The sequence below is a fragment of the Camelus ferus genome, chromosome 17 (assembly GCF_009834535.1).
Source record: "Camelus ferus isolate YT-003-E chromosome 17, BCGSAC_Cfer_1.0, whole genome shotgun sequence".
Classification (NCBI taxonomy): Eukaryota; Metazoa; Chordata; class Mammalia; order Artiodactyla; family Camelidae; genus Camelus; species Camelus ferus.
This window is the reverse complement of record NC_045712.1, coordinates 21,026,775-21,048,338: the sequence shown is the minus strand read 5'-3', so window position 1 is coordinate 21,048,338 and position 21,564 is coordinate 21,026,775. Positions and strand designations below refer to the sequence as shown.

The 21,564-nt window shown below is 42.2% G+C and overlaps 1 protein-coding gene and 1 pseudogene across 1 annotated transcript in view; both read right to left on the bottom strand.

The window, feature by feature from the left end:
* ERC2 (ELKS/RAB6-interacting/CAST family member 2) overlaps positions 1-21,564 on the bottom strand; it is an 875,889-nt gene that overhangs the window by 130,233 nt on the left and 724,092 nt on the right. The gene's annotated exons all lie outside the window — the stretch shown is intronic.
* On the bottom strand, positions 16,834-18,555 carry LOC116657306 (annotated as a pseudogene).

The following is a 21,564-nucleotide window of genomic DNA, read 5'->3' as shown; positions in this document are numbered from 1 at the left end:
TGGAAATGAATCTCGCATATCCAGAGCTTCAGGGGAGGGTTGTTTTAGGCCAGGATGGACAGTGAATTCATACCTAGGGGGCCAGGGAAGCTAGGGTGCCCACAAAAGAAAAAGAAAGCACAAGCTGGGGCCAAAGAGGAACAAGCTGCTGGGACACAGTATCTGGCCCATAACAGACATAAATCGTATTTGTTAGATGAATGAACAAATGGATGGATGATGGAGAGAGACCTAATATCCTGCTTGGCCTGAAAGCTCTATCAACTTAAATCTGCATCAGCCGAAAAAGATTATCTGTGTGCAATACCTAGGCTCATTTCGACACTTATATTCCAGAAAACTCTCCCCTGCTTTTAACCCATCCAAAGCCATGCCGATCCACTTGCATGAATTTATGGTATTTTGGTTCCTCTGGGGTATGTGTATGTTGAATTTTTGTTTCTAAAAAAATTACTTACTTAACCCCTTGGGCTGCTTATGAGTTTATGAAGGGGAGGAAGCAGCTGTTTTCACACTTGAACCCAGGATGAGAGGGAAGAGGTGCCACATCACTGTGATGAGGAGGCAGACCCACAAAGGGCTGCAGTCCCCAAAAGAGTCATGTCAAACTGGAGGAAGCAACTTTAAGAGTGCTGCCTGGGAAATCCTGTGTTGCCTGATATAAAGGAAGCCAAAATTCACAGGTCCTGTGGCTACATTTTATCTCCCCAGGAGGAGAAGGCCATGGCTGTGTTGGAGCAGCCAAGCCCTGGCCTTGATTCTTTGTCTGCCTCCTTGGTGGCTAACATGGCCTTCCTGCCTCCTTGATACTCCCTTCCTGTTCATCCATCTTTGTCAATAAATGACATTCCAGGTCTTTCAGCAAGGCTCCCATTCCAAGAATGGCCTTAAGGCCTGATTCTGAACAAGCTTCTGTCTGTTCTTGACACATATTATTGCTTTCTCTGCCATATCTTTCTACAGGTCCCACCTTATCCACAGGCCTGGAAGGAGAAACCCCACAAACATCTTGATTTGCTCTAACTTGCTTGAGTTGATTATACTAAGAGAGGACTCATGCTTCAGGCAAATACATCTGTAAGTCTGGCCAGTGACCTGTAGCTTGTGGCCTGGTTCTCAGATTTACCAATGAGTTTCCTCCCCTAGAGATTGAGAAAGAGATTCCAAGAGACTGAATCAGTCCATGAAAATGTTGTGGGGACATGCAGGCTATCGCAAGAATATAATGAAGGTAGAGGAAGTTGGATGAGAGGGGACAGAAAAACAGATAAGAAAACAGAAGATAAACATCTTGATTTTCCACTCTCCAGATCCAGTCCTGTACAGCTTGGCACCTTCAACTCTGTGACAGTCCCCTGCAGATTTTCAACAAATCCCTTGCAGCAGGTGCTCTTTCTGCCTGCACATCATTAAGTATAGCTTCTTTTTGTATCAGTACCTTGATTTCTCCCTTTGGGGACCACAGTTCCCCTATTATCAGACCCTGGGGAGGGAACATGACACAGGCCTAACTAATCAAAATATCCTATTTCTTAGCTACACAGTGATTGGTTCATGGATGGGAATGTGATAAAAGTTGGTGCGATAAGATTCCATATGGGGGCTTTTGCTGGAACTATTGGCAGAGCAAGACTTTCATGCTTCTCAGATATCTATACTGTTATAAGCATCTGGGGATATCAGCAACTGTTTTTCTATCTCATGGTAAATATTTTGGTAGCATTCAGCTAAAGAATGAGATCTCTTTAGGGGAGAGTAAAGCCAAGAGATGGTGAGAGACAGAGCCTAATAGTATTTTTCTAGACCCTAGATCCAGCCATATCTGAAGGCATTACACCTTGAATTTTAAGATGTAAGAATCAAATGTTCTTCTTCTATTTTTTTTTAAGTTTGAATTGTACTAACTACTACATATCTCTTTTGAGTTCAGATAGCCTGGATAGGTCACTATTCCTTGAAGCATAGAAACCTTCCCTCCCAATACTGTCCTCCTTTTCCTTCTACTACTTACATTGTCATGAGCAAGGTGTTAAAAGAAGAGTAGGAAATTCTACCTTCAGCTACCTTGGTGCCTTTGTAAACTGCATACTCACCATCTGGCCATCTTTCCCACCCATCCTGCTATCCCACTAAGTTTCTCAGTTTGATTCAAGTAGTCTTAAATGTGTTCTGAGAGCATAAGAGGGTCATGAGGTATAGTTAATGCTGAAGAAGTGCTGCCCATCACTTCCACCCAAATGCCATAGCCAAAACCCCAGTTGCATGGTGGAGAAATGTAGTCTATTATACCCAGGAAAGAGAAACAGCACTGGTGAGTAGATGCTTTCTTTGCATGGAAATATTACTGGCCTATAGTAGGCACACAGTGTTTGTTAAATGAATAAACAATGAGGAATATGTGGAGTTGGGTTTGTGAGTGACTCAGAGATTCCTCTTTATGCTATCAGGTAAAGAGAAAAACACATGGAACCTGAAAAGCCATGTCCCGTTGTTATCCATGGGTGAGCACTTTCTCCAGGGAGGAGCCTGCTTAAGTAAGTTCCATCTCTCTACACATTCACTCCAAATTTTCTCTTTGTCTCTTATTCTTTCTACAGAACAGAAGCTTAATTAATTAATTTTGCTTTCTACCCTGATATGTGCTCCCCACATAATTATACTGTACCATTCCTACACTGTCCCAAAATGTGTCACATATCCTATGGCAAGGAGGTGGGGGTGGTAAAGAAGGGAAAAAAAGAGAAGTTTTTTGTTAAATTCATATTGCATATGAATTTAGAAGTGTTTTACTCTCAGGACTCAACATTTCAGAAATAGATGAGGGTGAATATTTTCCTTGACTGGAAAAAAATGGTATTTTTACACTGAGTCACATACATTCAGGTGTATGTATGTTGCCTAAAGAGGAAATAATTACAAAATCTTGCTACTGCTTTATCTCCCTTGGTTTACATTTTCATAAGCAAATATATGGCCTAGAAATTTACTCTTGAAAATTTTAGAAGGGAGTGGCTGCTTGGCTTTAAGAAATGTTTTTGCAGTGCTGGTCTCCCCGTGTGGGTGGCTGGGGCTCTGTGAGTACCTCTTCCCGACACTATCATGGCTGGTCAGCAAATGCACATGTTAAGTAAGAGGTTGTTTCTGTCACAGGAACAAGTCAGGTCTGACAAAGTTTTTTGGCTTACCCCCTTCCCCATCTGGTGGTGGGTTTTTTTTTTTTTTTTTTTTTAGTCCAAATTAAGCCTTTAAACCTTTTTTTTTTTATTTAGTAATAATGTATTTTTTCCAAAATGAAATGTATATAATGTATTTTTTTCCAAAGTAGTTTTTCCTTATTTTAAAAGATTGTTTTCTTGTGAAGTTAAAATGTTAATTTCTCCTTAAATTTTTGTTAGGTCAACACAGAGATCAAAATTATGTGCATATTTATACAATAAACTATTTTTCAATAGATGAAGGTGTTTTGTTTATAGGAGTATTATCAAAGAGATACCCAGAGAAAGCATTATCAGGTTTAAAAATGGGATTCATAATCATTGTAGACTTAGAACGCTAGTTTTTTTAAAATAAAAAGTTGAAGTACCATTTCCTTGAATACTTCCTTGATACTGATACTTCCTTGATAATTGAGAAGATATTTCAAAATCTTATTCTGCCTTGAGGTAATCACTATAACCATCAATTATTATTCTGTGGATAAAAAATTCTGGGAAATACACTGTTAGATAAAAGAGTCTCTAACGCCTCCTTTAGAGTGTGGCCCTATTTTCAAGGGATTTGCTATTATGTCACTGAGTTGAATTGTACCAGACTTGAAGGAATTAGGAATTTGCATGCAAATTCCTCATTATCACTACAATCTTGGACTAGTGACCCAATCTCTCTGTGCTATAGTTCCTTCGTTTGCAAAATGAAGATAACAACAATACCTAAATCACAATGTTGTTGTCAAGATTAAACAAGTTAATACATAGAAAACACGTAATAGGCTATCTGGTACAGGGTCAACATTTTTTTGCTATTATATTTCTCATTTTCAACATATTACTGCACAGGTATATCACCTTAAAATGTGTGGCTCCCATTTGTAGAAAAATCAGACTTCAGTCAGCATCTAAAGTTGAAGATAAAATATTTAGAGAAAAGTAAGTGTTAAATTTTAAATAAAATTGAGACTCTGAATTATTAATGCAAAGCAGTTTTCACTACAAATATTAGGACTCTGGGTTTCAAAATGTGTGGAAAAAATAACGAGAGCCAAACTCACTAATGCCCTGCAGACTTTGGGATGCCAGGGTGGGCTTAAAAAGTGACTTTGGACTGTGGGTATGTCTACACTGCATATGGACGTATCATATAGTGATAAGGGGCCTCTGTGGACAGGATGAAGGGGGTGAAAGAGATGCCAAAAGTAGGGTGTGTGTGTGTGTGTGAGAGGGCAGCACAACCCCATGCTCAGGCTCAAGGCCAGGCCAGGCGATCTGACTTAGAGCATCAGTGAGCTGTCAACAGGTTGATTGATAAGGCAAGTCATTCAAGTCCCAGCACCTCCATTTTACCATCTGTAAAATGATAATAATAATAATAATAATAATAATAATAATAATAATAATAATAATAATAATAATAATAATAATCCCTTTCTTTAATTTAAAATGAAGAAAAAGAGAACGGGAAGCACTTCAAAAGTTAAAAGTTAAAAAGTATAATTGTTCTACAACAAACATGCATTTCTTGTGTAATAAGGAAAGACATTTAAAAGTTACTTATTAAGGAGAAAAGAGTCAGTGTAGCAAGCAAACACATAGAGTTGACCTAATGTTACAGAAAAGTGGGTCTTTAGGGCTTAGAAAACCTTGGTGTTTAAAATTCAATACCAGACACCTAACTATGACTTTGAGTGAGTCACCTTGCTTTTCTCAAGGTTTTTCCATACGTTGAAATTAGGATAATATCACATTGTCAGCAACAAAAAAGATAAATATACATAAAGTGCTGCGGCACTTAGCAGATACTTAAGTATACATGTATGTGTGATAAATAAATAATATTTGATTGGAACCCAAGGGAGTAGATCAAAGGTTACTTCTATCTATGACTCATGGATAGGCATCAAGAGGGTAGATGAATCCCTTGAAATTTATTCTGTGCATCTGCCTTTTCTAGAATGAGAATCCTGTTATCACATTCTCCGTCCAAACGGTCTATGACTTTTAAAAGATTAAGCATCATCAGTGTAAACAGAGAAACACAGACCGATGGGTATTTTGCTCCCATGTCGCCCACTGCCCCCAATTTATTGTACGTAAACGGTGGTCCTCTAGAGCAAGGACTTCTCCAATAAAAAAGCGCTATTGGAGGAAGACTGGAATCTGGGCAAGAACACCCCCTTTGACAGGGACCAAAATTTCAAAATAGTAACAGTAATAGTGGAAAAGAGAGTTTTTGGAAATGAGTATATGTATCTTATTTTTAATAAAATTTAGATTACAATTTCAATAACTCACTATTTCCTATAAAAAAAACAAAGAACAAAATATGTTGGTTTATTTGAACCACTTTTTTCCCTAACCTGGTTGTATGAGTGTATGATGTGACAGCTTTCACTCCCATTAGCACAGTCATTAAGAAGGTGACATTAGCAAAAATATTTGAGACTTTTACCATTTCCCTAAGGATATGTCATAAGCCTCTAACACCCAGTCACTCACTTTGAAGCCCCTGCCCTGTCATCATGCTTACTGACTTTTGTCCTTTTAATTGAGAGCAAGTTATCTTCATTTGTTAATGAATTTGCATGTAATACGAGCTCAGTTTTCAACATCACTTTCATCTACTTGATTAAAAACTTACATCTCTTGAAAAATTTGCTACTTCATTTTTCAAGAAATGTATGATCTATTTTCACTGCATTTCTGGATGCTGGATAATCCAGAAAAGATAGATGTACAAAGAGCTGACTGTCAACAAAGTGGGAGGCCCAACATGAAATGGGGAAGATGTTTAAGTGAAGCTAATTTGATAAGCGGTCAATTAATTCATCAAAGTTTTAATGTTATGACAACATTGGTTTTCCTGCAACCTTTGAACCACCACCCTCAGCTAGCAAATTTTTGGATAAGGGGACCCCTGTATAGTTAATGCGAACTAGTACCAGGTTGGTGCAGGGACAAGAGCGCCCTTTCAAGTGCACCCTCCCATAAAAGCTGTGCTGCGCATAGTGGCTGGAGAGAGGGAAAGAATACATTTCAGGCAAGTGCATCTTAAGTAAGCCCTTGAGGATCAGTCCATGAACTCTGATCTAGTGGAAAATGAGGCCCACATTCCAAACCAGTTTCACAACCCCCCCCCTTTTTAATAACAACTCATTTTTACATAGCGGTTGCCTATTCTATAACTCTGTAATAGTGAATTTTTGCTTATTGTGTTTCTTGATAACAAGGTGTGCCTGTGTTTCTTTCTTGCATATCAGTTTGCAGTAAGTAATTGCCCTGCAATTCTTAATCCAACTCCTTCACGCATTCCTTTCTGCATTGTTCCAGTTTGTCATGTCTGAACTGTCACCTGAGAGCTGATCTTCCTTTGCTAAAGTCCATTCAAGAAGTATCTTTATCCTAAAGATGTCAAGTGCACAGATAGACTGTTTTGACTGAGCTAACAAAACGTATACAGAACATCTTTTCCCAAAGTACGCATGGGTTACTTCCCAAAGGAAAGTGAGTTTGTAAAATAAAATTGTGGAATTTAGATTCATGACGCTTGTGTGTGTGTGTGGGTGTTACTTTGTAAATGCAACCTAAAGAATAATAATATTAATATTTTCTCCTTTTTACCAAATCTTTATTATGTGCCAGACACATTGCCAGCCATTTTATATGCACAATCTATCTTGATCCTTATAATATCCTTCCCTGAAAGGTTTTTTCCCCCAGTAGATTGGAAGTTCTGTAACAGCAGGGATTTTTTATCATTTTGTTTATATATCCCTGGTGCCTGGAATAGAGTATCCAACAAATACTTGTTGAATAATGAATGAATCCCTATTTACACAGAGAAACTGAGGCACAGAGACGTCAATTATAAGCAACTTGCCTAAGGTCACAGAGGTGATAAGAGATAAATGTATTTCGAACAAACTTTAATTCCCAAACCTATGGTCTTAAAAGATATGTCCCCTCTCCCATCCAATACACACACATACACCCACCCACTCACACACGGCAACACACACTCAAACCCACCCACACACAGACACGCACACAGAAGCCACCCAGCTCATCCGCTTCCTTAGCTCACCACTGGCCAACTGCTGAACGACAAGCTGCCGCGCTGCCCCCCACCCCCACCCCAAACTGTCTTCCTCCAACAAAAGTCCTCCATGGGTTCTTCTGCTGGCAGTTTTCACTAGTATTTGGTGACCTTCCAGCCCAGTTCTCATTCCCTGTGCTACATCCCCCCCACCCCCTAAAGACTTGTTAATTATAACCACCACAGAGTCTACACCCGTCCAGGAGAGAGGCTGTTTGGCAGCAGCTGTGAAAGCTGAACTAAGTTATTTGGAGATTAATCCGCTGCTGAATGTAGTCTTACAAGTATGGCTTTGAGGGGAAAAAAAAGATAAAAGGAGCTAAGGCTATTCGTATAAATGTGAACTTATATACAACACAGACACAGGCACACCCACAAGTACGTTGACTAAAAGTTAAAATATGATTATCAAAGGATAAGCAGGACTTACAACTGTAATGTAAAACATTAAGAAATACGTCCCAGCTTTTCTGTGTTCTGCAGGGATACAACTGTGTTCTGAGCCAAGGAGAGGGGGGGAAAAGAGAGAGAGAGCAAATTGAAATATCTTTAGGTGGACTTAAATATAGCTTCAGAGATTATAATTCAGATCAAGGCTAGAGCTCCATTTCAACATTCCTTAACTGCTAGTAATATAACAAAGGCCTGCAAATTGGGAGGTACGTCTGCTTGGGAAGGGATGCTTATCTGATCTCAGCCCATCTTTCTTCATGTTTCAATCCCAGAACAGCTGCCCTCCTCTTGGTGAGAAACTCAGCAGTGGCAGCATAAAACCCAACAGGATGAAACCCCAGCAGCTGAGATCCAGCTGAGGCTGCCTCACCTTGGCTGTGTGTGCTCACTGGTAGGTGGGGTTGACATGGGCTGCTGGTGGGACACGCCCAGCGGCTGCTGGCAGGCAGCCGCCATGCCACACAACAAGGTTGCGCCCACTTATATCCTGGCAGGAGGGGATGGCAAGACAGGGACAGTGTGGCCTTAAGAGACTGGTGGTTCAAAAGGGGCACAGCTGCTTTGTCCTGTGGCCAGGTTAGTTTCCTTAAGCTGGGGGTGAGATGGTGGGGGGTATCCTTCCCTCACATGTTCATTCATTGGCTCATTCATTCATTCACTTTCTACTCATCCAAATATGAATAGAGCAATCCAGTACAGTGAGCCAACACAAAGATACTGGGGATAGACTTGGGTGGGACTCCAGCCCCAATACGCACTAGCTTGTAAGACTTTTGAGGAGTTACCTGACCAGTTTTCAGTGTCTTCAGCTATACACTAGGAATAATGGTGCCCACACATCATAGGGCTGCTGCCAGGACACTGTTAAATTAGTGCAGGTAAAGCTCTTTACACACTGCCTGGAGCATGGGAAGTACTCAATACATAGTGGGTTTTAGGATGAGGATGACAGTTACGTGGGAGCTGTTAGAGATGCATCGCACAGGCTGTTGCCTCCTAGGACACGTTGTGTGGTTGTCAATGAGCAGAAAAGGCTGATACACAAACAGTAAGATAAAAATGTAAGAAGTGAAAAACTCCTAGGGTAAGTTCCAGAGAAAGCCCCATGGAGAAAGAGAGACCACTGGACCTACAGTCTGTCTACCAAGGGAGGATATCGCTATCCTACAGAGACGTGGCCACTGAGGGCACCAGGCAGGGGATGTAGCCTTAGAGTTTGGAGCACACAAACGGCCCACAGCGGGCCCTGAGGGAGAGAAGCTGTTTCTGCAGTCATGCTCCTTCAGAGGAGAGCCTTTGTGAGTCACTGCGGGGGGCAACAGAGAGCTGGTGAAAGTGTAGTGGGGGAGGGAGCACACACCATCTAGACATGGGACAACCTGTTGCTCTGTGCCCCTGTTGAACAAGGCAGGGCAAGGACATGAATGGAGGTTCCCTTTCCTCTCCATTGTCTTAGAGCCTTGGGCTCATTTCACAGACCAGTTCCCTGAGGGTGTCCTGAGGAGCACAAGTTCTATGAGATGTCCTCTCCCGCCCAAGAAATCCAGGCCACGTGCACAAATACACCTGTGACTGTATTTCCCTCTTGGAACTTGATAGTGTTCATTAAAGGCTCTGAAAAGTCCTGCAACTCCTAATCTGTTTAGCTTGGTTTAGTTCAAAGTGATTCAAAACAGTCTTTTCATAATGCCTATGTCCCAATCCTCTCATTCATACATAAAGGAGCACAGGTCCACAGGGAAGAAGGGATTTCTCACAGCCACACCGTCAGGGCAGAGTTAACCCTGAATTCTAGCTCTGGCGAGCAGCTCTGTGCTTTTCCTCTCATTTCCCCATGGAGCTAGGGCACCCCTGGCATGTGCCATTGCTCTGTGGAGTAGGTGGTGACAATGCTGACACTTCTGTCAAGCAGAAGTCATTCAAGGTGACTGCCTTTTAACATGATACTAAAAACAAACCATAAAAGACCTCTGAAATGTCTGATGGGGAACAGATTTTAAATTCCAGTCCCTGGAAGACATGCAGGTGGGTAAGGAGGCAGGAAAAGTAGGCAGGGGAGAAACGCAGGATTCGCCATCCCAGGTCCTGGGTCTGGCCCCAGCCCTTCCCGTGCCCAAGCTGTCCATACATGCTGACTCTCTACGCCTCAGTTTCTCCATTGTGAAGCACAAGGATTGTGTTAATTTTAATTCTGCCTGTTTATGATGCTAAAGAAGAGAGGCTTAGTAGATTTCAGCTTGACTACCTGGCATTCTGGAGAGCCCTGAATCCACCACTGCAATTCTCATCACCTCCTTGGTGATTTTTAATGTTTCTCTGCCTCGTCACTCACAGAGTACTGCATTCTCCTGTTCAAAATCCTCCCAAGGCTCCCAGGTCTTCTAAAAGAACATTTAGTCTACTTATTTCAGGCTAGGCACTGTGCATATTGCCTACTGCCCACCTCTCCAACTTCATCTTCCACCACTGTCCCCCGTCTCATTGACCACCACCGCCCTGGCCTGCTTTGTGCTGGCTTCTCAGTCCAGGTGTCACAGTACCACATCAGCCTTTCTGACTATTTTATCTGAGGCTTTTCCACCACATCACCTGGTTTCCTTCTTTGTATTTATCACTATATAAAGTCATCTTATTTATTCATTCATCTATTTACCTGCTTGATTTCTGACTCCACCCAAGAGAATATAAAATCCCTGAGAGTAGAGTATCAATTACTGCTCTGTACTTACAGCTTGTTTACCCGGCGCAAAGACTGGCAAAAAGTAGATGCTCAGTAAATTTCAATTAAATGGATGGATGGATGGATGGATGAATGATTCTCTGCCAAGAAAGACTGCTTACCCCTTCAAGGCCCAGGTCAAGTAAAGCTTTCCTTGAATAGCTAGGCAGAATGAAAAGCCATCTTATTTGTGTCCCTATCACCCTTTCTGCCTGCTTCTCAGAGGATGCTGAACGTGACTCTGTCCTCACTGCTTCGAGGCCACACATCTGCTTTGAGGGCAGGGACCTGTGTGCCATTTTGTAAGACCTAGGCTTTTGCTGGAAGCTGGTCCTTTGCAGGTCCTGCAAGTGCTTAGAGAATTAATGAGTTCCTCTTCTAGAACCCAAACGTTTCTATATTCACGCAATTAGATATTTGCTTCTTCTGCAGAAAAGATTAGCCATCGGAGCTTTAAAGCTTACATTAAACTGTTTACATCTTCGTGTCTGTATGCATTCCCCAAGAGAAAGATCATCTGGAAGCCACGTGGTCTAGTGGAAAGAGCACTTAGTGGAAGCCTTGTATCCTGGGTTCTAGTCTCAGGCATCACTGAGGGACCTTGAGCCAGCCCTTTCACCTCCCTGAGCCTTCATTATCTTTTTATCATATGGGCGGGATTGAAAAACTAGACTGTGAAGTATCCTCCTCACCTTTACTTGTTTTGACTTTGTGGCTTAGTCCTCCACACTCTCCCTCTGTCAGCCCATACATACGGTTTGATAAAGGGGTATGTCTGATAAGTATAGTCAAACAGTTACTTTGCCAAGAAAATCTTACCCTCAGAGAAACAGGAGATCATCCATTGACTCTAATTGGTGTTTAAGTTCAGACTCAATCTGCCATGCACAGGCTTGTACCAAATGAGAGATTTTCATATCTGTTGAAGGGTCAGGACTTTTCACAGATTGCCTAAAAGTTAAAATCACAGCAGCTCCAAAGCCTATCGCATTTCATTTTACCCAGCCTTGCAGATGAGCTTCAAAGCCTGCTTGGTCAGCAAACATGTCTGCTGGCCTGGAAAAGCTCTTCAGTTCTCCCCAGTCACTCCTCCCAGGACTGTGGCATCACGGCTAGAAGGTGTGGATAAGCCATTTTCCATTCCTGTGAACATTTCAGGACCTGAAGCCTGCCTTCTTTCAGATTCTTTGCTAATTTGTATGACAGCTTCAATGTAAATAGGATACATCTGCATGGGTTAAAAAAATAGCCACTCATTGCAAAGGGCAATGTACTCTGTTTATTTATCATCAACAACTGGAAATCAGGTTCTGTTTCTGGTCTAGAACAGCTGATGGTTGGTGACAACCTCCGAGGCACTTTAAAAAAGTTTTCATTGACTATTGACTTTAAAAGTTACTTTATAGGCATTTTATTTTCCATGATTTTTTCTCAACCACCCAGCTGGGAGAAGACAACGAGCATTTATAAAGTGGGTTATTTATAGTGTGTGTATCGCATGTATCTTATCAGGCATACATACCCGACATATCTGCTGGTCATCACACTTTCTTCCTACTACTAATAACCACTATTTCCTAGACAAGCACTCAGTGCCAAGTAAGGGCTTCAGAGGCCTTCTCTCCATTAGTCCACTCAACCATGCTAGGAAGGGTGTGGAGAAACTAGGAAACTCAGGCACAGAGAGCGTTAAACACACTAGGACTGCAGACTGGAGAGCATTAAAATTGGTGTCTGAGCCCACAGTCCACGTTCTTCATCGTCTATGGCATCCTGCAATAGCCTCACACTTCACCACTAAGTTGGCCTACCAATCAAAGAATACATACAAGCCTAAAATTAAATCTTGGCGCGTGGGTGAAGGAATTCATTCAAGAAAAGTAACTCAGGTACAGAAGTAACATCTTTAGTTTTACCCAGTCAAGTGTCTCTCTTAAATTTGATTATACTTTACACACAAACATGTATGTACTTCACATGTGTATATACAAGTTCCAAATCACTATTTCTGTAGTCATTTTTCTTATGAATTCCTCCATTGTTTTCTTTAATTCTATCGAATTCCACAGGTAAGATAAAAGATTACTCCTATCAGCGATAATGATTATAGCATCAGCTGGTAACATTTTTGGTGTTGTTTACCATAGGCAGGCAATTTCGGAAGTAATCTGAGAGTTAATTTTGAAAATTGTAACAAATTATTATAATCTGTCAAAAGAGCACCATGAAGCAATGATAAAGATTATATGATATAGAAAGATGTCCAGAGTATATGAAGTGCAAAAGAGGGAGTTATAAAATAATCTACACAATACAAGCTCATTCCTTATAAAAATGTGTGTGTACGTATGTGTGTGAGAGTATAATTCTAGAAGAATCTTTGGGAGGACACCGAGGGAACTTTTACTTCTCCCTTCATGCATCTCTAGTCTGTCTAGTTTTTTATAAGCATGTAGTTTTAATTTAAATAGCAATAAAGATGACATTTAAAAGTATTCCCTGCCAGCCGACCCAGGCAACCCAAGTCAACATTGGTGAGCCCCACATGGTGGTTCCTGCCATCAAGGCCATATCTGCTCTCCTGGGTCATGTACCCACCAGCCCCAGCTCTGCCTTGGAATGCACCCCATCCCTTCTGAGGTTCTCAGGGCTGACTAGACCAGCTGAAATATATCAAAATCTTTCTTTGTGATTTTCAGCCATCCAGGTCTTGCTCCTCTTCTTCCTCTCCCTGGTTACATACCCCCTTGGACTCACCCTCCACGTGCAGCAAGGACAAAATAGCCAGGAACTGTTTGTACCCCAGACAGGGTGCTGAATGTATCCCTCTTGAGGAAGGCTTGCTCCAACCCAACTGGTCAAGGAGAGATCAAAAGGAAGATACAGGTCTCAGCCCCTCCAGCTAAGCAATCTTCTAAGCTCCAGGCCCCTTTTGCCTCTGGCCTGTCCAAATGGCCTACGCATGCTAAACTTGAAAACTGGTGTGAAAAACTCACATGCTCAGTTTTTCAGGAGGTGCACAGCCTGGCCTATCCGCAAGACACACGTCAGGGGCTGGGTGGCAGCATCTGCCAATCAAAGGACTTTTCCATATGAGCCTACTTCCCCAGAGCTTTGAGAATGTGGTTTCCAATCTGACTTTCATGTTTCAGGGCTGAAGTTTCAAGGACGCATCTGGACAAAATATGCTTTCCATATAGGCCAACAATTTATTTATTTATTGCTTATGATATTGTACTTGGCAGCTAAGGAGATATAAAACAATTTAAACCACTCTGCAGAAAACGGTTGCAGAGTTGCCACTGGAGACCCTGGTGGAAGGTAATGGAGGAAAATGGAATCTCGCAGAGCTTTCTATAATTGACAGGCAGAGCCTCGAGAGGCAAGCGCAGTGAGCGGGCATTCCTGTCAGGAGCTCACATCTCTTTCCAGCCTCAACTTCTGCTTTGGCACAAGCGGGAGACCAGAGACATGTGCTAGAAGCCTCACGTGATGGGACAAATGAAACCAGTGTGAGGGCCTTCACCATCCTCCCCTAGTTGTTGGGTTTGATGGAATGAAAGGTCTCTAGAACACTTGCTAATGCAATGGCTGATGCTTCATTTTGCCCAACTCCTGCTGACACTGTTGGTGTCCCATCCATCTCCAACTGCTGATCCTGGCCTGCTTTTGCCTGAGGGGTTCTCTGACCCCCAAAGTCCATGTTGCACAGGCTTATGGCAGGGAAGAGGTGGAAAGATATGATGACTCCAGGGAGCAGCCTTCAGTCAATGACTCATGAGAGGGAATATATGTATATACTCCATCTCCCTCATCTCTTAGGCGAGTCACTGAGGCATGTGTCCTGCACTGGCTTCCAGAGGTCCCTACAGGATTAAGCTGCAGTCACCAGTCACCCACAGTGACGACTGGGTAACAGCTCCTCTATTGGCTACTTTCCTATCCCTATCCTACTTCCTCACTGCCCTGTTGGGACCTCATCCCAAATAAACTACTTGTACTCTATCTTTGTTGTAGGGTCTGCTCCTGGGGGAGCCCCAATTCAGGCTCCCTTACCCAAATCCTGCCCAGCCTTTAAGGTGGAGATCTTAGTTAAAGTCCCAAAGAATTTCTGTCATGTAGGCTGGTTGTTTAGCCTGCAGAGTCTTCAAAAGAATTCAAATTAGTTGCTATAATGTAAAAATGGGGTATTTCATAAAGAAATCTAGATTCTTGGCTTTTCTTCTAAAAATACACAGATACGATCATGCTGGGCCTGAGTTCCCTTGTGACATGTGGGGCTGGAGCTGACATGTGACGACTCCTTAGCCAGGCCTGACCATCCAGTCCAACCCATATCTCATTGGGTCCATTTCCCTTATTGATATTTCCAGTCTGGACCCTGTAGACAGCTGGGTTAGCCAACCCACCTGTAAGGCAAAGTGCATTCTTCCTCTGAATCTCCCTGCCTTCCTGAGGACCTATACTGTCACTGTACTGCTCACTCAGGCTGGACCACACCTAGAAAAGTATGCGAGCAAAGGGTGTCTTCTGCCAGAGGATGAAGTGATACAGGCCACCAGAGAGTAGCTAACAGCTAACGAGTGCAACTATGTCAGATGCTGCTAAGCATCTGCATCTCTTTTTTTCCTTTTAGTCCTCATAGCACTCTATGAAGTAGATCCTATTATTTTCCTAACATTTCACAGGAGGAAACTAAGCCTTACGGAGCTGGAATACTTGTCCACATAGCTAGTAATGCTGAAGCTGGGATTCAAGTTCTGGTTCATCTAACCATGCTGCTCTTCCTGTCTGCTCAGCCCCTCTTGTCTAGGATGTAGGTGTGTGCATGGGAGAATTTGTTGGCAGTAATTACTATTCCATCATACAGGCCTAGCCTCAAGTCTGGGAAGTTCTGAAACCCACCTTGTCAGTGCAAGGAAGAAATCCACCTCCAAAAGGGCAGTTTCAAAACTGCCAGCTCCAGGGTGCTTTGTCATTATTTTACGTGGAGAACTCTAATAGATGTATAGCCCCAAAGGCTTGCCAGCTTCTGACCAACCCAGTCACTCACCGGCAGACTCACAGGGAATCCAAGTTAGACTTTGAAAGCCAGTTCGTTCATTTACAAAGACATTAAGCCAACACTCCTGAACCTGGAATGTCTATGTGTGACAAGCATGACCCTTTTCCTATAGGTACACTATTCAGAGAAGTGGTGGTTTAAAAACAGTTTAAAAAGAGAACAGGAGGTATCATGATGAAAATGAACACAGTGTTCCCAGACCTAGGGGTGTTGGCTGAAGCAGACGTTTAGGGGCATCATGCTAGGAGGCCCAGTGTGCTAGTCTACAATGAAGACAGTAGCTTTCTTGGGAAGAGTGACTGCTGGATTCCATGGCCACAACCTCCTCACTCATTACCCCATACAGACAGACTGGCCCTCAGGGAGCTCCATGAGTATGGCTCCCATCCCCTGGACAGTGCTAGGAGAAGCATCCCCAAGATTCTCCTCTCCAACCTCTTTGTTCTTTGCTTCCATGGTTGGGTGACCCCTCTCCTCACATACCTGTTCCTTCTTTGCTGTCAATATGTTTACACAGCTAGATCTAACCTGGTTGGCCAGCAGCCATTGTGGCTCCTTAGGGAAACTTGGCAAATCCCAGCTCTGATCCATTCCATGTGGCTTTCATGGGTATGCAATCCATTTCCCTTATTTCCAAGGCAAAGGAGCAACCTCACCTGCCCTGTAGCATGTGGCGAATTTCCTTTATGTCTCTCTGACCAGGGTATGGGTACCCAAGGGGAGGAGGCAAGACAGTAGGGTGGTGAAAACAGACTATGGAGCCACAGCAGATCACAAGTCATATCCTACCTCTTCACTATGCATGATTATTATTATTATGATGATGATGATGATGATGATGATGATGATGATTTTGGATATATATATATTATCCTCTCTAGGTCTAGGTTTCCTATTCTATAAAATTCATGTAATTGTTTCTAATTCAAAGATTTAGTCAAAGGATCAAATAATGTATGTAAAGTACAAAGGAGTGTCTGAAAACAAGGGAAATGTCCAATAAATAGAACAACAGTAATTATAGTAATTACGGCTGTGACTAAACCATATCTAGTGTTATTCCCTACAGCTCTGAGGTATAGCTCCCACTACAGATCTCAACAAATACTTGTTAAATTGACTTGAACCAAGGCTCAATAATGGACATATCAGGACTCAAACTGGCTTATCAAAAAAGTTAATTACCTCTTATAACTAAATCATTCAGGACTAGGCTGTCTTTGGGCATAGCTGAATTCAAGGGCTCTAACAATGTTCCTAGGGATCTGTTTCTGCCCCCCCACCCCTCTCTCTCTCCATCACTCACATCTGCTTTCCTCTTCTTTTTTTTTACTACCTTCTCAGGCAGGCTGTGGCCCCTGGTACTCCAAATGTCATCATCCCAGCTTCCAATTCCACAGAACAGTCACTTCTTTTTCCAAACAGTCCTAACCTCAGAACTGAGACCCACTGGTCTAACTGGGTCATGCACCCACCCCTGAACCAATCCCTGTGGCCCAAAGGATAGCTCCATCTGAGTGATCAAGTCTGCAGGTAGAGGATTTTGATTGCTGGCTTGAGTCAAGTGCCCATTCTGACATAGTGCTGGCCAAAAGTTCCCCAGAACTGTGGAAACTGACAGGAATTTCCCAGAGAAAATCTGGCTGCTGGTATCAGAAGAGACAGATTAAGGGCAGAGCAAAGCAGTAGATACTAGCTGTGCACCACTGCCAGGCACAGAATGCATTTCACACACTTGCTCATGAAAAATCTCCCTCCCCTGATACAGAGCTATAGTAATAAGAAGAAGATTGAATGACCATCACCATGTAAGTGGATCTGAGTATCCCTGACCTGTTAGCATGTGACAGGGCTTAGCCATGGGGTCATAGCAACCACAGGCATTTAACCAGGTAAGTGCAACCAAGTCTCAGGCCTGCAGGCTCTTCCCAGGGTCCTATCCCAGCAAACTGGCAGCCCTGACATGACATGTCAAACCAAGAATCAGGATACCTGTCAAGACATCACAGCATGTCAGGACACATGGAGTGGGCAGGTTATAGCAGCAAAGCCCTTTCCTAAACCCACAGGGAAACCTCAATCCACAACCTTCAACAGCAAAGGCATTCTTCTCTGCAGAAAGCAAGAGCATAGGAAAGAAAACAAACATTAGAAACTATACATCATTTCCTGTTTCATTAAGGAGTTGGGATGTTGTTTTCTTGAAAGTTTTTGTTTTTGTCAGCATATTCACAATAATCTGCTCTGAAAGGCCCAAGATGCCCATCCACAGAGGTACTCTTGGCTGCTCTGTGCAGCAGGAGATGTGCTTCCTGGCAGATCCCCTACTCCTCAAACCTTCCACAAATTACAAATTATAACCCATCTCACCTCTGTGGACCACAACTTGGGCTTGTCTGCCCAGAAGCATATCTGGATGAAGATTTACCCAAGACAGGCCTGGCTGTCATTTTAGACTCCCCTTTCTCCCTCCACACCCTAACCAAATTCCATCGCCTTGCCTTCCCAGATATCTCTAGAATCCAGCTGCCTTTCTCCATCCCTAATCCCAGCCTTCCTCTACACAAACCACACTTCTCCTGCCTCCCAGCGGTCTCCCTGCATCCACTCACTCTCCTATTCCATTCTTGACAGTTCCACCAGAGCGATCTTTTGAAAGCAGCCACATCTGATCACGTCCCCGCTCAGTTTTTTCTTTCAATGGCTTCCAAGTTCCTTATTATAGTAAAGTTCAAACTCCCTAAAATAGTAGAAAGCCTCTCTGACCTCAGTCCCTACTGGTATCCTCAGCCTCATCCTTTGCTATTCTGCCTCTTTGCCTTCCATACTCAAGATATATTTATGGACTTATGTATGTTTCCAGATCAGACCTCCATTATGAAATTCCTCTGGTCTGGAACATTCTCCTCTATACCATATTTGCTCGGCTAACTTCTACTTTTCCTTTAGGCCCCAGTTTAGGGACCACTATTTGTGGTTTCTGAACCTGGGTTTGGTATCTCTTCCACATGTTCTCGTGGCATCCAATACCTCCTCCATCACCACAGTGACTATACCAGCCTGCAATCGCTTGCTTATCCATTCTTCCTTCTCTAGCCTGGAAGAGTCATGAATGTGGGACTTGACTTATTCATACCTGTATCCTCAGCTTCCAACAAAAACTCTGGCACATGATAGAAGCTCAATTCATATCTGTTAAAGGTATGAATATGTGACTGATTAAGTGCAAGAAGGAGTTTGTTGCATGCTCAGACTTCCCATTGGCTGAATTTGAGGTCACACTTTTTGTACAGACAACTGAGATCAAATCAGCACACTGGCCCACCCTAGATAAAATATCAGTTATGCACCACATTTGTTCCACTTGATACTCCTTTTTGCTTTTGAGGTTTATGTTCAAGGTATAAAAATGTCTCCATCACAGCTTTCACCTCTAGAATTGAGTGCTTGGTGTGGGGAAGAGAGCATAATCTTTGACAAAATCTAGAGCAAGTAGGACCTCCAAGGATTTGAAGAGAAATACAAGAGTGTGCACTGTGCTTTGGCTTGAAGAGCCTGGGGTGGGGGGCAGAAGTCTCCTGTTTCCTTGACCATCCAACTTTGATTTTTTTTTCCTTCTTGCTTAGCGTCTGATGGTGTAGTATTTCAAGGGTATTAAAACAAGGTCAGTGGGCTTTATGTGACAAAAGGTATTCCTGTATGTGAATGTTTAGCTAGAGTTTAAGTATCAGTGATTTTGCATAAGGAAACATATTAGCCTCATATTTAATTGCAGTTGTGGTTTTGGTGCACTGTGAAACAGAGTGTTCATATGCACAGACTTGGGTGTGATATCCCACGGACATAGGTTTGAGTTCCAGTACTGCTATTTACAAGCCATGGATACCTGCCCATGTATCTAACCTCTCTGAGGCTCACTTAGTTCACTCATTTATAAAATGGAGATAATAATAAAACCACCAATCCTTGTTAAGCCTATTGGAAAGAATAAGGTAGGGAATGCACATAAAGCACCTGGTACAGCACCTATCATGTGGGTAAGTATTTAGAAAATGTGAGCTACTCTTCTCATATTATAACATCGGACCCTACCCTGCTTCAGATGCACGGAAGTAAGAAACACACCAGCCTGCTACAGGCATCCATTTCTGCTCCATCCAACACACAGATGTTGCTTCAACCTCTGTATTAGTTTTCTACTGCTGTCATGACAAATTACTATATATTTAGCAGATTAAAAATGCCCATTTATTATCTCTCTGCTCTGGGTCTCCTAAGACCAAAATCAAGGTATTGGCAGAGCTGCTGTCCTTTCTGGAGCTCTGAATCATTCAAGTTATGGCAGTATTCAGTCCCCTATGGTTGTATGATTTTCCTCGGTAGCTGTCAGCTAGGAGTCATTAGCCGCTTCTAGAGGCCTCTGGCATTCTCTGGCTCATGGTCCCCTTCCTCCATCTTCAAAGCCTCTACTCATACTTACAGTTTCTCTGACCTCTCCTCTGCCTCACCTCTTATTCCTATTTCCTCTTTCACCACATCCCTCCGACCCTTTTGCTTTTCCTCTTCGACTTTTAAGGGCCCATGTCATTATATTGGGTCCACCTAGATAATCCAGGATACCCTCCTTATTTCCAGGTCAGCCGACTAGTAACCTCAATTCCATCTGTAAACTCCCTTCACCCAGTGCCTGGATGGATAAGTGTTTGAATAACCAGGGAGAGGAGTCTTAGGGAGAAACCTTTGGAATTCTGACTACTACCCCCAATCACTTTTACTTTAAAACCTGCAACAAAATCCATGTCAACACAGCATACTCATTAGGTGTTGTTTTGGCTATTTTGTGGAGTTGACTTAGCTGGAAAGAAAAAGTCATTTTCAAAAAAGTAATTTTCAAAAAGAATGGCCCACTTCCTTTCATGAGAGACTAATGCTCTGTTAAATATGGACTTTTTCATCCATTTATCAAGCAAACTATCTTTATTCATCTCTTTTCCACTTTCTGCTTGATAAAGTCCATACTATTTTAAGGAATTTTAAAATGTATCTGTCAGGTTTTTATCTATGAGACTCAACTTCAACTGTCAAAGTATCAACTAGCAATGCCCAAACATGGAAGAGTCCTGGACAATCCTGAATTAATTCAAATAGAATAGTGTGGATTGAGAAATCTAAGATTCAAGTTGAAATGTATTTGCTAATTGGCACCCAATCCTGTTCTCATCAGCTTATCAGATCCAATTGATGTAGAAAATTAAAATTCTGGGTCTCTGTTCTACAGAAATACTCGTACATATGTTCAAAGACAGATATACATAATTGTTTACTGAAGTCTTGTTAGTCATAACAACAAATGGCAAACAATCCAAATATTCATCAATTGTGACTGGCTAAATAAAACTTGGCAGAGGAATTACATGGCATATTCCTACAGCTATTGGAAAAGAATGAGGTAGATTGATATGTACAAAAATGGAAAGCTTACCAAGACATACTGTTAAGTAAAAAGTGCAAATCACAGAAGAATCTGTATATTACAACCCAATTTGTTTTATAAACAAAATATGTAAATGTATATATATTTGTAAATGCATATGAAGGTTATATCTACCAATAATTGGCATATTATACTTCTGGAGAAGTGTGAAGTTGGAGAGCAGAGGGAGAGGGGCATCTGGATTTCAAGCTGTTTACTTCAGTATAGCTTAATCTTTTACAATGAGAATTGATTGAATGATGAAATAACTGAATAGACTTTAAAAAAAAAAAGGGGGTATAATATGCCAGGTTGAAAATAATATTGAGGAGTTAGGGGCGTGTAGGGCTTCTACAAATGGGACTTGGGAAATGATCTTATTTTAAATTTTTTTTCATAAATTAAAGCCTGCCAAAGTGCTAAAATGAATAATCTCTGAGTATTTCAGCCACAAATCCTATGTTCATTAACTGCTGCAGTAGAGTGAAGTATAAACAGGCTGGACGAGAAAGAGCTATTTGTTCTCTAGTTTCTGGATGACTGTGG